The sequence below is a fragment of the Pinus tabuliformis genome, chromosome 2_2 (assembly GCF_031772625.1).
Source record: "Pinus tabuliformis cultivar Carrire ecotype Pingquan chromosome 2_2, CPIR1, whole genome shotgun sequence".
NCBI classification, from domain to species: domain Eukaryota; kingdom Viridiplantae; phylum Streptophyta; class Pinopsida; order Pinales; family Pinaceae; genus Pinus; species Pinus tabuliformis.
This window is the reverse complement of record NC_142300.1, coordinates 250,753,111-250,767,204: the sequence shown is the minus strand read 5'-3', so window position 1 is coordinate 250,767,204 and position 14,094 is coordinate 250,753,111. Positions and strand designations below refer to the sequence as shown.

The 14,094-nt window shown below is 34.2% G+C and overlaps 1 long non-coding RNA gene across 1 annotated transcript; it reads right to left on the bottom strand.

The window, feature by feature from the left end:
• Positions 1–10,959: 10,959 nt before the first annotated feature.
• Positions 10,960–11,998, bottom strand: LOC149192233 (uncharacterized). Its single transcript, XR_016254871.1, has 3 exons — positions 11,562–11,998; positions 11,253–11,326; positions 10,960–11,140 (listed from the first exon to the last, which is right to left on the bottom strand). It is a non-coding gene; the product is annotated as an uncharacterized LOC149192233 (long non-coding RNA).
• Between the last annotated feature and the right edge of the window lie 2,096 nt (positions 11,999–14,094).

Sequence of the window (14,094 nt, the reverse complement as noted above, 5' to 3'; positions counted from 1 at the left end):
ATGTTTTGGATAATTATGCTTGTGCTCGTTCAATTTCCTTGATTCAAAGCATACTACTTGTCCTTCCCGCATAAGGATTCCATAAAGACCTCTCTTTCAAACATATGTACATACCATAAACTCTTTATTTGGATCTGTAATATTTAAAACTGGAGCATTTTTCAACAACTACTCACAACTTATTGTACATTCCTCTGTCCATTCAAATTTCGTATCTTTCCTTTGCAACGACATAATAGGATAAGAAATTTGTGAGAAGTTCCAGATGAACCTCCTATAATAACCCACTAACCCCATGAATTATCTTATCTCATCCACATTTATAGCAGCTGCGCACTCCATGATGGCCTTTATCTTTCCCAATCCACTATTATGCCTTCCTTGGAAACCACATGCCCTAAGTAGTGTACCTATGTCTGAAAGAAACTGCATTTTCTAAGCTTGGTATACAATTGATGTTCTCTAAGCAATCTCAATACTGCTACTAAGTGTTCGACATGATCTTCCTCATTTTTATAATATACCAATATATCATCAATGAATACAATAACAAAGTTTTCCAGATAAGGACACAACACATTATTCGTCAAGCATATAAAATTAACTGGAGCATTAGTCAAACCAAATGGAACGACAAAAAACACATAATGCTCATACGTGGTCCAGAAAATAGTTTTGTAGATGTCCTCTTCTTTAATGCATACCTGATGATATCCTGATCTCAAATCAATCTTCAAGAACATTGTTTCTCCCTTCAACTGATCAAACAAGTCATAAAACCTTAACAATGAATACCTATTCTTGATGGTCACTTTGTTCAATTTCCTATAATCAATGCATAACTTTAGAGTACCATCCCTCTTCTTCACAAACAACACTGGTGACAAACTTGGCCTAATGTATCCCTTTTCAAGAATTTCCTTCAATTGCAACTTCAACTCCACCAGATCCAGTGTGCTAATCTTGTAAGGTGCCTTAGGTGTTGGTGCTGACCCTTATACCAACTCAATTGAAAACTCCACTTCTCTGCAAGGTGGTAACTCTGAAATTTCTGCTAGAAACACATCCTGAAATTGCTTTAGAACTGGGTACGTTCTCAAGACATCTGCATCCTCAAATTCCTTACCTTTGTCACTTTAAATAAGCACGAATAAAACACACAATTTCATGTGACTGCACTTCACCTCCATCATTGTCACCATTCTAACTGATGTTTCCTTCTTCTTACCCCATAAGACTCTTTGTCCCCCATTGTTATCCAGGCACTCAATATCCTTGTCATAACAATCCACCTTGGTCCTATGAAGATAGAACCAGTGCATGTCCAACAACATATTATATGATCCCAATGAGAATACATTCAAATGCGCTGATGTAGACATACCGTTTAATTCAAATGCACAAGCTCTTTCCGAGTGATGAACTCTCTTCTTTGTACCTGTAGCCAACTGCACTAACCAATATTTTGCATGCACGTCTTTATTCAAACCACACTTATCCACCAGGTCAGTATTAACATAATTATATTTAGATCGAGATTCAATAAAAATATAAACAACTTGATCACAAAGCTTACCATCCATCTCGATAATAGACGCCTAGTGATCGACTTGCATGTTCTCCAATGATGCATAGATTTGTGGAATACTCTATCAAACATCTCCCATTGTCTGTGCCTGAGAATTGTAGATTTGCGGTCTACGACCATGATGTTCTCGATAATCTCTCATGTGATGCTCTCCTCCACATGTCCAACACTGCAAAGCCTTCCAACCATCACCTGTGTTCTTCTTCTCAGGCTGAAATGCCTGTTCTCTATCAGATGCATTGAACTTCTTATGCGAGGCTACATTTTTTTTGTTACTTGTATCTTGAGGTCTTTTTAGCTTCTTGTCTCAGATTTGCACTTTGATTGCTCATAACAATGATTTAGTTTCTAGATGGCCTCCTCCAATGATCTAGGCTCATCAAACTCAATCATGTCCTTGAATGCTACTAACAACCCACTAATGAATCGTTGGATCTTGGTATTTTCCTCTTTGAGATATGGCACATACCTCAATAACTCCAAGAAGCTGCTAGTGTACTCATCAGTCATAGATCCCATCTTCATCTCATAGATTATTTTTCCCTGCCATCATAGTATCTCTCCAATAGATACTTGTTTCTGAATACCCTCTCGAACTCATTCCAAGTCAACTCCTTTTCATGAATAATTCTAACATTCTTTATAGCTTCCCACCATATATTTGCTTTACCTTTAAGAGTGAATGTCACTATCTATTTCAAATTTGCATATACCAGCACAACCAAATTAATAAATGTGGTTGGTATGTGTCGGTAGACGTCAATGGATATGGATTTAATATTAATATTACTATTGTTATTAATAAATATATAATATAAAAATAATACCATAATAATAATTATATTATAATAACAATTTATAATTACTATTATTATATTATAATAATATGATAATATTATTGATATTATAAATAATATAATAAACACTCGTATTATTAACCAAAGGGATTGAGATAAGGCACATGCATCAATAACTTCAAGACACTGGTAATGTACTTCTCATTGGTCATAGATACCATCTTAATCTCATAGAATTCTTTTGCCCTATCATCATAGTATCTCTTTGATAGATACTTATTCCCGAATAGTCTCTCGAACTCGCTCTTAGTCAAATCCTCTTCATGAATACCTCTGGCATTCTTTATAGCTTCCCACCAGATATATGCTTTACTTTTAAGAGTGAATCTCACTATATATTTCAAATTTTCATATACCAACGCAACCAAATTAATAAATGTGGTTGATATACGTCAATGGATATGGATTTAATATTAATACTAGTATTGATATTAATAGATATATAAATATAAAAATAATAGAATAATAATAATTATGTTATAATGGCAATTTATAATAATATGATAATATTATTGATATTATCAATAATATAATAAATATTGATATTATTAATCAAAGGGATTATTAATATTATAAGTCCAATGCATTATAAACCTAAGGTATTATTATTATAAATCCAATGGATTAATGTTAAAACCAAAAGGATTAATATTGAGAACCCAAGAGCTTATTATTATAAACTCTTTAGATTAATATTATAAACTTAAGCGATTATTAATTTCATAAACCCAAGAGATTAATAGACTCAAGGAATTCATATTATAAACCGAAGGGATTATATATTAAGCCTTACGATTAATATTATAAACCCTATTAATAATATTATACCCAAGGACTAAGAACCCAAGGGATTGATATTATAAATGCAAGGCACTAATAAAGCCAAGGGATTAATACCAAAATCTGAAGGGAATAATATTAAACCCGAGAGATTAATAATGTAAACCCAAGGGATTAATATTTTAAACCCAAGGTATCTAAACCCTAAGATAAATATTATAAACCCTAAAATAAACAAGGTTGACCATGGTTGCGCATCATTAATTTTCATACTGACACAATCTTTGTCATAATGCGAAGTTGGACCATGGTTGACCATGGTTGATTTTCACATTGAGATAGTCTATGTCACAATGTGCAGTTGGACCATGGTTGATTTTCATATTGAGACAATCTTTGTCACAATTCTTAACCATTGATGACAATGGTTGTCATAATGTGACGTTGGAGCAAGAGACAATCTTTGTCACAATGTGACCATGATTATTGACGATCGCTGACAATGATTGACCATGGTTGATTGTCATAGGGGTAATCTTTGTCCCAATGCAGTGTTGGACCATAATTGACCATGGTTTGTTTCCATATAAGAAGATCATATCAAATTGAAATACTAAGTTCACTTCAAACTTTTGGAAGTCGGTTGCTAATTTATATTAAAAATATTTTTAAATTAAAAAATTATTATAAATAAAAACATTTAAAAATAATAATAAAATGAAGAATAATTGTATTAAATTTATTTTTAAATTATATATATATATATATATATATATATATATTAAAAATTAAGAAAATAAAAGACATGAAAATGTAAATGTAATTTTTTGTTATTCTTGCTCTAAATCATACAACATCTCCCATAAACTTTAAAAAAAAAAAAAAAAGGTATAGCTTTAAGGAGCAAAATTATAGCTTCAAGGAACATTGACAATAAGAAAGAGTTCCCAAACTTGTGAAAAACTTTAGCGCTCTCGTTGATGTCTTCTTTGTGTTTCCTTTTGAATTCCTGCACAAAGCAATTTACAATTCTAGTATTTGAATCCTTGCCTCCCAAGTGAGTATCTTTAGTAATGACCCTCACTTCAAAGATTCCCTTGTGAATTTTCAAAATTGAGACATCTAACACCTCTCCTCCCAAATAATTTAGCAACACATCCTTCTCTTTAGTAGAAGTTCCCTTCTTGTCAAACCTATTAGCAATGGCAGTAACAATGGGCTCATTTATGAGCCTCAACAAGTTTAGCATAATAATGAGACCAACATCCTTAGTCGCTTATCTTTAGGATTCATTAAAAAAGGAACGAATAGTCACAATAACATTATTCACAATTTGACCAAGAGAAGCCTCACTAACCACCTTCATCTTGGTAAGCAAACTCGAGGAAATTTCTTCTTGAGAGAATTACTTGTTCTTTCCCTTATAGGAGACTTTGATCATGGGATTATTGCTAGGTCTAGATAGGCATATATCAATCACATGCACAACCACATCATTAAATTTGGTTGATATACGTCGATAGGCGCCAATGGATATGGATTTAATATTAATATTTATATTGATATAAATAAATATATAATTATTATAATAATTATTATCTTATAAATATTATTATTGTTATATTATAAATACGATAATAATTATAACAATTATAATGAAAATTTATAATAACTATTATTACATTATAATATTATCATAAACTATGGTGACAATGATTATAAACCCAAGGGGTTTATATTAAACCTCGAGATTAATATTATAAACCCTATGAATAATATTATACCCTAAGAATATGAACCCTTAGATTAATAAACCCAAGAGTTTGATATTATAAACCCGAGGGAATAATAAATTCAAAAAATAATTACTAAAACTCCAAGCGATTATAAACCCAAGGGATTAATATTATAAACCCAATGTATATAAACCCTAAGATAAATATTATAAACCCTGAAATAAACATGGTTTACAATGGTTAATTTATATATTGAGACAATCTTTGTCACAATATGACTTGGACCACGAATGATTTTCATATTGAGTCAATCTTTGTCACAATGTACATTGGACCATGGTTGACCATGTTTATAAACCCAAGAGATTTATAGTAAACTCTAGCATTAATATTATAAACCCTAAGAATAATATTATACCCTAGGAATATGAACCCTTAGATTATTAAACCAAAGGGAATAATAAATCCAAGGTATAAATACTAAAAGCCCAAGGGATTATAAACCTAAGGGAATAATATTAAACCCATTAATATTGTACACCCAAATTATATAAACCCTAAGATAAATATTATAAAGACTATAAAAAACATGGTTGACCATGGTTAGTTTTCACATTGAGACAATCTTTGTCACAATGCGATGTTGGACCATGGTTGACCATGCTTGATTTTCATATCGAGACAATCTTTTCCACAATGGGACGTTGGACCATGGTTAATTTTCATATTGAGATAATATTACAATGCAATGTTGAAGCATGGTTGACCATGATTAGCCAATGGTCCAACAACACAATGTGACAGTGGACCATTGTAGACCATGGTTGACCATAATTGACCAGGGTTGACATTGTTTCATCAATGTTGACCATGATTGACCATGTGACCATGGTTGACCACGATTGTTTTCATACTGAGAAGAGCCTATGATAAACCCTAAGATATATATTATAAATCAAGGTATATTAACCCTATAATAAATATTATAAAAATTAAAATAAACATCGTTGACCGTGGTTGAATTTCATATTGATACAAATTTATAACATACATCATAATAGATCACATTCCACATAAGAGGGAAAAAACAACTTACAAAATCATTTACCACAATAAATTCTTGTTCCTTGTCCTCCCGCTAGATTATCTTTGGTTTTCACCCTCTTCTTTCTTGGCGGCTTTGAATTCTTCGAAACAGTTCCCATGCCCTCTTTGCCATGTAACAACCTACCTAACGAACACAAAGTCTCTAACAAATCTCCTAAACTCTCCTCATTCATATTTGTCATAAACCTCAATGTGTATCCTCTTACTCGATTCATCTAGTCTTTGTAGCACTATATAATGCTTTTCACGCCACAACAACAGTAAATTCTTGTTGTCAAAGGTTCTACTCTCAAGATTCCCGCTAAAAACTGGGTTCTGCTTTCAAGAATTAGAATGTTGGAGTATGACATCTCATAGGATAATAATAAAGAAATAGTGTGAGTGTGGTGGATCACGTTCACATTGAAAGGAAACCAAATGATCTAATTCAAATTACGATAATTGCATACGAGCAGATAAATAAATTACATTTAAATTTAATAGGTTATTGTTGGGTTTGAAACCGAAAACTTGTTCAAATATTTTTCATTATCATCCGGTTGATGATGTATTACACGAGGTTGATGATATATTACACGAGGAATATTGTCTTGATATCAAATCTTGTCCAGAGGAATATTGTCTTGATATCAAATCTCGTCCACTCATTTCTTTGAAAAACAAAATTCCTCAAGTTCAATTCCAATATCGACCACTAAGGCGTAATTAAGCTCAATATCACTTAGACACTTAGTGATGAATACATAATCATAAATGCATGATTAATAAATAATCCAAATACAAACTTCAAAATCCTTATTGAGTTTAGAGGCTCATTGTACAACCCAGTGTGAAGGCGATGCGTAAGTATGCATCTCTGTCTTAAAATAAAAATAAAACATTCTCTAAATAAAAAAAACAATGTTAGTGATAATAAAAAAGGATAAAAGATATTTTATACATATTTAATTTTGTCCATATCACCTAATATAATTTCATGTAAAGTAATTAGAAGTAGAAAAATATATATGTAAGATATTTAAACGTTATACTTTTCAAAAATATTTTAACACATGATATCAACTTCATGTATATCTATATATAGACAAAAATATTAAAAGAAAATTTTGTAATGTTGTATAAAATCAAATATCTAATGTGGACTATGAATAAAATATTTTAATATGGATTAACATTGACATATACTTAAAAATATATTAATAACAATAAAATTAATCTAATGTGTTGATAAAATGAGTCAATAGACATGTTATATAATCTCTATAACATTCAAAAATACAGTTTAAACAATAAAAAATTACACATTGTTTTGCACTCTAAAATAAGGTTATACCTTAAGAAATTTGATCCCTCTCAGCCCATGTTAAATCCATGGTTAAGATGGATAAAAAATGCTTTAACTTAAATGTTAATAGCTAAAACATTCAATGCACACGGTGTCGAACCATAACCAAACTTAACACCACTTTAATGATATAATTAGAAGTAATTGTGATTAACAAATAATCCAAATAAAAACTTCAAAATCCTTATTTAACTTAAATTTAATAGCTCAAACATTCCAGGTACAAAGTACCATAGCATAACCAAGTTTAAAGTTTAACACCACTTCGATGCTATAATTAGAAGTGATTAATATGGCTAATATACAATCTAAATGCAAACCATCAAAATCTTTACTTGGTCAAATTTATCAATTTATTTATAAATTACAATTTTAAAGGGAATAACTGTGAATTTTATTAATGAGAGACTGTCATATAGTTAATTAATAAACAAAGGGTATTGTGCTCATTAGAAATGGGAAAATACCGAGAATGAGGGTTGTGTACATTGAACGTAGATTCAATACTTGAGCTCAAATAGATGAACCTCATTGAGCTACAAGACTCCCAAGAATTCCCATGTGACAAGGGGTTGCTTGTGAAAAATATCAAATGTTGGGTCCCAAAAGTTTTTCCAGAAATATAGGCAGGCACGAGTATGATAAAATATGAATTGACATAACCAAACGAAGCAATATATATACTAATACTAAATCAGAATATATAATTAAAATAAGCAATATATGTAATAATTCAAAAGCAAAAGTGAAAAAATATAGGATTATCTTTAGCTTCAAGGATCCAAGAGTAAGTTGAATTAGTAACGTTACCCAACCAACATAGATCTGAACATTTTATTCATTCAAACCGTACAGTGCACTTAAATTATGAAGGTGAAATTATACTTATCAGTTAATAATATTGCATTTCGATTATGTAGGTGAAGTTGCAAACGTGTATTGGGTTGGGTTGAATTTTATTAATGAGCTTGGTTCATATCCAAAAGAAAATCAAGAATCCATATAAAAACAAGGTGGCTGCACAGCAGCAAGTCCCTGCCGAGCCAGTGAACTTTACCAATGGAATTAAGGCCGAGAGGAGCAGCGAAATCAATCCGAGCCATGGAGTCAAGATGCTTCTGCATCTGCTTATCAAATTCCGTGCAGGCTGACAAATCTCAGCTCAGAAGCATACACCATTTGGTATACATGCAGGTTGTCGTTCAGCATGAGCGATACTCCTGCAATTGCTTGCAATATTAGTCACTGCTTTTTTTAAAATTGCAGCCTCTCTTTTTGAGTTTGAGAGCTAGACACAGAATCTTCAATGCTAGAAGCCAATCCATATAAGTTCATTTAATGGCTTTAATTTCACGTGTCAATAGTGGAGAGCATGTAAAATAGAAAACCATTGTTTTAATTCAGCTTCATGTACTCCAGTTTAAGTAAAATCTAAATGAGTCATTTATTATTGAGCTTTCCAATGTAATTTTTTACGTGATTTATAACACTAAAAAATCAAAACTTTTGTTCTCTTCATAGCAATAAAAAGAGACAAGTTTGCATAAGAGTCTCGAGAACAACAATGTGAGCGCAGATAGCGTAAGACTCGTTGAGAACAGCGTTTCATACGTGTGTGCATTCACAACAAAAAAGCACTGACTCACTACAGAAATTGTAGCGAAGTGAAGCAGCTGTGAGACAAAGGTTGCTGCGAACTCTGCGTTGATTTTTTTTGAAGATTAACGTTGTCTAGGAATCAAACCATACCATACTAATGCGGTGCAGCGAGACGACAAAAGCGTTAGTCACCTTTAGTTAGACCAATTTCGGCTTAACAGTGCGCTCCATGGAGCACTAACGTTGAACTACTGGTCGAGAAAAGAGTTCTATTGGAAAAGTAAAACTTCCCGAAAGGGAGTCGTTGGTATGTTACTTCACGGATCTGTATGTTATGAATCTTTTTAAACACATGATTTAAAAGAAAGGAAGGTTGCCTTGTAATATTTTAAAAGGGAGTAAGCCCATTTTTAAGGAAAAGGGATTTTAAAGAATTACGAAAACGATTTAAAAACAAATATTGTTAAAGAGGTTGTGGAATCTTTTAATAAGGGATATTTTGAAGTTTATTTAAAAACGCGTAGAAATTTTCTTCCACAGCCACCATTCTATTGGCGTTAAGGTACTAAAATTTCGCAGCCAAAGTTCCTACCCAAAATTCCACAGCCACCATTCTATTGGAAAAGTAAAACTTCACGAAAGGGAGTCGTTGGTATGTTACTTCAAGTAAAGTATGTTTGTCTGTTTATAATATTTAAGGAACTAAAAAAAACTGAATAGACACTAAAACCTCTTGAATGTGAAAGAATTTATTTGAACGAAAAATACTTCCGTTGATTTATTCGTTTAGTAACTTGATTGTTTACATGTCAATCTCCATGTTAAGTTAATGAACCTGAAATCAGAGCGTTGCATACGATTCCAACGGTCGAGTGTTTCCAACGACAGGTGTTGGAAGGAGAGGCACAGTGCCCATGCAAAGAACGAAGGCTTCTCTTAACTGAGTGTTTCCAACGACAGGTGTTGGAAGGAGAGGCACAGTGTCCATGCAGAGAACGAAGGCTTCTCTTTTCTTGTATTCGTGTGTCAGCAGCTCCCATGGCTTCTGCAAGCAAACTCTTTCTCATATGTCTTCTGATGATGGTATTTGTTCAGGTAACGACCATGTAGTTTGGCTCTTGGAAGTCTTATTTTATATTTGTAGCTCATTACTGTTTCATGAGCTCATTACTGTTTCATGATGTATGTGCAAGCTGCCGACAGTGGAGCTTCAACCACAATTTTGGTGTTTCTCCTAAGTCTACTGATCGCCATCAGAAAATTTACAAAGAAACAAGCCTTCCAGCTCCAGTGCCTACTAAGGATAAAAAAGGTACGAAATGACCTTCCAGCTCCAGCGTAGAATAAAAAAGGTCATTTGTCTATTCTTTTCATGTCCAGTTCTGATATGAAACTCTGTAACAGATATATAGAGATTCAAGAACGTCACTGCTTAATAGCAATTTTGCAGACCTACTAAAAACTAAATTAATTTCATCAGTTATTATGGAAGTTCTGTTTTGCCCTTCATCACTCTTTGTACTCTCAGATTCCTACTAAATTGGCAATTAGTCCAAAAGGCAATATATACATACTACTCTAAGGGCTCTATACTGAACAAAATCTGTAACTGATATTGACTATGAAGTCTAACAAAGCCGGTATTAAACAGAGTTCCCCCATATCAGTAGATTTGCAAACCATAGGAAAATCTAGAACTGCTGCAAGAGGACAAGAATAGATTTGATCTCAATAAATTTTCTTCTCGAACAAAATCTTAAATTATCGCTTGTTGCATCTGGATTATAGCACAAAGGCATTAAATTATAACGAAATGCTCTGTAAATTCAAAATATCTTTCCAGAAATTCTGTAAATTATAACGGCATGATGTAAACCATACCATACTAATGTGGTGCAGCGAGACGACAAAAGCGTTAGTCACCTTTAGTTAGATCAATTTCGGCTTAACAGTGCGCTCCATGGAGCACTAACGTTGAACTACTGGTCGAGAAAAGAGTTCACACGCGGCATGCTGCCTCTGTTCATTACAAAGTGCGTTAAGGTACTAAAATTTCGCAGCCAAAGTTCCTACGCAAAATTCCACAGTCAATCTCCAGGCAGTTGAGCATAACCCAATGGTAGCGTACCTGTACCACGCAAAAAAGGAAGAAGGGTAAATACAGTCTTTAACTCTGAAAATCAAATGAGGATTATTTAACCGGTTCTCGGTGGAAGAAATAGACAAGGAGGAGGAATTACCTGAACCCTGCAACTGGCATAGAGAAAAATCTAGCACGCAAGATGAAGCTGCGAAAGGGAAATTCTCTTTATAACTGCACATTAAAAAAAAATTAAGTGGCAACGGTACTGAATAGGTAAAACAGGAAAAGAATAAAGATAAAGTGGGAAAAACTATGAAGCTTCTGTAAACCCTTGATCTTTCATAGTGTGGTAAGAGGTTGGGCCACTGCATGGGAAAAATAGTAACCGGAAGATTGAAAACATTTAATGAAAACCTACAGATTTGGTAGCCTCGAAGGAATAGGCAAACTGAAGAATTTTTCTTACCTGATGGTTCAATCAGACCGTGAACCATCAGACCGTGTAGCGTTGACACGACTCCAGAGCTATGAACAATTGCCATGGCTGGACTGCAATAACCTTCAGAACTGGTAAACCCTCTTCAACAATAGGAAGCAAGATGCAGAGCAGGGAATGAGCAAATGAGACCCACCAGGAAGAGAGAAAGAGTCACCGTAGAGGGCTGCAACTAGTGGATGAGCCGAGACCTCCTTGCGGCAGAGGCACGAATGACCCGAGTGAAGCAAGGAAAAGGGCAATTGTTACCCTAACAAAGCGCTGGGAGATGGAGGGACTTTATTTGGGAGATTGCAACAGCCATTCAGTGGAGACATCGACACGTACACCACTTCATGCAGAACAGCTGCCAACCTGCAAACAAACCTGCTATACCAACCTGCAAACAACGCTACAAACAAATGTTAGCGAACTAATGCTAACATACCTGTAACATTAATATAAATATACGTAGACCGCCAGAGATAATAAACACGGTAAAGGCAAATAAACCTATGGTCCAGCCTCTTCCGCCTCGGGAAGAGGCCAAATAAGAAGGCAAAAATGGTCACTTTCGGAAACTTTGGTTATCCTGATCATAGTAAACACAGCAGCGTTCAAAAACTTTGGTTATCTTGCCATAAGCCGGTTAAAGTCGCCCGGAATTAATGCTACAGCATCGCGGATAGATTACTAGAGTCCCTGCCGGATGCCAGATGGCAGGGACTAATAAGAAAAAAGACACCACATTAAAACAAAATTAAAGAAAGTATTATATGCAAAGTTCTGGGTACCTTTCTGTATTTCTTTTCTGAATCTACATTTTATCCAAATACAATAAAGTCGACAATACATCTCAATCTTGATGAATTCTTTGTTCTTTATAAGGTCGGTGAAATCATATCTGTCTGTCTCTCTACACTATAGAATATGGTTACCAAACTCTACTGATCAATATTTTCATCATTGCATTCATCTGGATGATCATATGGGAAGACGTGAATCCTCTATGTCTCTTCTCACTATGGCTGTAGGTGAACTATGGTGAGCAACGGGAACTTGCAGATGACTGCGAACCATTTGGTGAGCAAGGCTTATGGTTGTAGGTGAACTATGGTGAGCAACGGGAACTTGCAGATGACTGCGAACCATTTGGTGAGCAAGGCTGATGGGATTCAAATGAGGGAGACAAGAACCCACCGAGACTCTTGGGTTGTTCAATGGTAAGCAGAATTAATGCTCTTCCTCCAGAGGCTCCCTCATCCTTCATTTCACTCATCTTCTTCTGCATACTCGAAGAACTTGTGCTCTGCCTTTGCTACGAATTCATTTTGTCGTGGCTCCCTGGAGTAATAAATGGTTCGGAGATTATAGCCGAACCCTGTTTGATTCTTGCAGATTTTAAAACTTGCTCTTCTGGCTGGGCGTTGGTTCTGCAAAGGGGACGAGTGGAATTCGAAAGAAACCACATGGCAATACTGTCCACATGAAAAATATGTTTTCATTTGGGCAGAAGCCAGGCATTCTCATTCCCCTGTAATGCATTCTGGCATAATGTGCACAACAGAGCATCTCTGAAATTTTGTGATTTATAGACAAAGACGAGCATAGTTCCTAACATCGCAGAATCCAACCCCACATTCTGCGGCCTTAGCGGTTCTTGTCCTGTTATAATATGAAACTGAAGACGCCCAGAATCTGATCTCCACCGTCTTCGTCCGGGAAATCCTAGCAGGCTGTCTCGATAACCATCTGTCATAAATGTGCAGGAAAAAGACGAACCAAACCACAATAACAAGAACTATTATGGCCATTCCCATTGTTCTGTCGCTTATCGCATATGTGGGCTCGTCATAAGATTCCTCACCCGGGGGATCAAAAGTATCTTTCGAGCTCATGACTGAATCCCTGAGTTCTCTGGTATGAACGTGAACCCAAGAAAATTTTCTTTCAAATGGTGTTGGTCTGAGCGAAAGCACAAACCTCTGGCCGTAGCCCACACAACTACTAAAAATAATGGCAGATTGCCATATTAAATGGTGTTTGAGCCTACAGTCTCTCCAAACAACTAGCGCCCGTGATGCCTATTTGATTCCCGAAATGAAGTTTTGAATTCTGATTAAGAGCACCAGGGGTTGCTTCTCAAATGATCGAAACTGACGCAATCTCTTTGACAACCCTCGAATGGCACATTATTTTTGGACGACAAATCTGCTAATTACTATTAATTTAATTTAATTTAATTTTTTTATTATCTAATGAAATTTTTATAAAATGAATTATCATATTTTATTAAAAAAAAAAATTATATTTATTCCAATTTCAATTTGTTCTCATAATGAATTACCATATTCTTTAGTGATGATGGAGGTTAAAGAAAATATATTTATTTAAACTTTATTTCAAAAAAAACTTATGGTGTATCTTACAATATTCATAGCGGTCAATACCTTTTTTCCCTCTCTCATACACACACAAATATCATCTAAATAAAACTTGATACTACTTCATTGTGATAAAAAAT